Here is a 3,364-nt window from a genome sequence, read left to right as displayed (position 1 = left end):
CCAGCGGGCAGCGGAAGTAGTAGCTCCTCTTGAATCCGACAGCACGACGGCGTGGTGTCGGTGGCGGTGTAGAAGTCCGGCGGAGCTTCGCTAAGCTACGCGGGCAATATGGAGTGGAGGAGCAAAGCTAGGGTTTGGGAGGGGGTGGCCGGCCACTCAAGGGGGGCGGCCAGCTTATGGTCTTGGGGTGGCCGGCCCCCTCCCTTGGCCCCTCATTATATAGGTGGATCCCAAGTGTTGGTGTCCAAGTCTTCGAATAAGACCCGAAACCAAAACCTTCCATAGGAGGGGGGAAACCTAGCCCAACTAGGACTCCCACCCAAAGGTGGGATTCCCACCTCCCATGTGGGGGGTGGCCGGCCCCCTATGGTGGAGTCCACTTGGGACTCCACCCCATCTAGGGCTGGCCGGCCATGGTGGTGGAGTCCCATGTGGACTCCACCTTCCTTGGTGGTTTCTTCTGGACTTTTCTAGAACCTTCTAGAACCTTCCATAGAACCTTCCGCGACATTTTATTTCACATAAAATGACATCCTATATATGAATCTTATTCTCAGGACCATTCGGAACTCCTCGTGATGTCAGGGATCTCATTCGGGACTCAGAACAAATATTCGAACTCCATTCCATAATTCAAGTGCTACCATTTCAACATCCAACTTTAAGTGTGTCACCCTACGGTTCGAGAACTATGCGGACATGGTTGAGTACTCACTCCGACCAATAACCAATAGCGGGATACGGAGATCCATAATGGCTCCCACATATTCAACGATGACTTTAGTGATCGAATGAACCATTCACATACATTACCAATTCCCTTTGTCTCGCGATATTTTACTTGTCCGAGGTTTGATCTTCGGTATCACTCTATACCTTGTTCAACCTCGTCTCTGACAAGTACTCTTTACTAAATACCGTGGTATGTGGTCTCGTATGACCTCCGTCATATGCGTGCAAGACATTAGACGACAGTCCACCGAGAGGGCCCAGAGTATATCTATCCGTCATCGGGATGGACAAATCCCACTTTGTTGATCCATATGCCTCAACTCATACTTTAGGATACTTAATCCCACCTTTATAGCCACCCATTTACGCAGTGGTGTTTGGTGTAATCAAAGTACCTTTAGGTATAAGTGATTTACATGATCTCATGGTCATAAGGACTAGGTAACTATGTATCAAAAGCTTATAGCAAATAACTTAATGACGAGATCTTATGCTACGCTTAATTGGGTGTGTCCATTATATCATTCATACAATGACATAACCTTGTTATTAATAACATCCAATGTTCATGATTATGAAACTAATCATCCATTAATCAACAAGCTAGTTTAAGAGGCATACTAGGGACTTCTTGTTTGTCTACATATCACACATGTACTAATGTTTCGGTTAATACAATTCTAGCATGATATATAAACATTTATCATAAACATAAAGATATAAATAATAACCACTTTATTATTGCCTCTAGGGCATATCTCCTTCAGTCTCCCACTTGCACTAGAGTCAATAATCTAGATTACATTGTAATATACCTAACACCCATGGCATTACGGTGTTGGTCATGCTTTGCCCTAGGGAGAGCTTTAGTCAACGGATCTGCTACATTCGGATCGGTGTGTACTTTGCAAATCTTTACTTCTCCATCTTCGATGTACTCGCGAATCGAGTGGTAACGCAGCTTGATATGCTTCAGCCTCTTGTGTGACCTCGGCTCTTGTGCATTGGCGATGGCACCCATGTTATCACGATGAAATGATTAATGGGTCCAATGCACTAGGAACCACACCGAGCTCTACAATGAACCTCTTCATCCATACCGCTTCCGATGAAGCCTCTGAAGCCGCTATGTACTACTGATTACGGTTGAAAACTTCGCCACCGTGCCTTTGCTTCGAGCTTGCCCGACTTGCTGCAGCACCATTCAATATAAACACGTGCCAGATTGTGACTTAGAGTCATCGGGATCGGTGTTCCAACTTGCATCGGTGTAACCGTTTACAACGAGCTCTTAGTCACCTCCATAACAAAGAAACATATCCTTAGTTCTTTTCAAGTACTTCGGGATATTCTTGACCGCTGTCCGAGTGTTCCATTCTGGATCACTTTGATATCTGCTAGTCAAACTAACGGCATGTGCTATATCCGGTCTAGTACATAGCATGGCATACATGATAGATCCTACTGCCGAGGCATAGGGGATGTTACTCATCCTTTCTCTTTCTTCTGCCGTAGCCGGTCCTTGAGTTTTACTCAATACCTTGCACAGTAACATAGGTAAGAACCCTTTCTTACTTTCGTCCATTCTAAACTTCTTTAGAATCTTGTCCGGATATGTACTCTGTGATAGCCCTATTAGGCGTCTTGATCTATCTCTATAAATCTTGATGCCTAATATATATGATGCTTCACCAAGGTCTTTCATTGAAAAACTATTATTCAAATAACCCTTAACAACTTGCTTAATAGTTCTATATCATTCCCGATCAATAATATGTCATCTACATATAATATCAGGAATGCTACAGAGCTCCCACTCACTTTCTTGTAAATACGGGCCTCTCCATGACCTTTGTATAAACCCGAAGTCTTTGATCACTTTATCAAGCGTCGGTTCCAACTTCTCGATGCTTGCTTCGGTCCATAGATTGAACGCTGAAGTTTGCATACTTTGTCGGCATTTTTAGGATCGACAAAACCTTTGGGTTGTACCATATACAACTCTTCCTCAATGTCTCCATTAAGGAACGCCGTTTTGACATCCATACGCCAAATCTCATAATCGAAAAATGCAGCTATTGCTAACAAAATCCTTACAGATTTTAGCTTCGCTACGGGTGAGAAAGTCTCATCGTAGTCAACTCCTTGAATTTGTCGGAAACCCTTTGCGACAAGTCGAGCTTTATAGACAGTAATATTACCATCGGCATCTGTTTTTCTCTTGAAGATCCATTTATTCTCGACAGCCTTTCGGCTATCGGGTAAGTCTACCAAAGTCCATACTTTGTTATCATACATGGATCCCATTTCGGATTTCATGGCTTCTTGCCATTTGTTGGAATCTTGGCTCATCATCGCTTCTTCATACGTCGCGGGGTCCTCATCATTGTTATCTACAATCATGACATTTAGACAAGGATCATACCAATCGGGAGTGGCACGTTCCCTTGTCGATCTGCGAGGTTCGATAGTTTCCTCGTTCGAAGTTTCATGATCATTATCATTAGCTTCCTCTGTTGCCGGTGTAGGCGGTACAGTACAACTTCCGATCTTGCGCTACTCGATCAACGAGTATAGATTCATCAATCTCATCGAGTTTTACTTTTCTTCCAGTCACTTCTTTAGTGAGAAA

The sequence above is a fragment of the Lolium perenne genome, chromosome 1, assembly GCF_019359855.2.
Source record: "Lolium perenne isolate Kyuss_39 chromosome 1, Kyuss_2.0, whole genome shotgun sequence".
NCBI classification, from domain to species: Eukaryota; Viridiplantae; Streptophyta; class Magnoliopsida; order Poales; family Poaceae; genus Lolium; species Lolium perenne.
Note: the sequence above shows the minus strand (reverse complement) of the source record.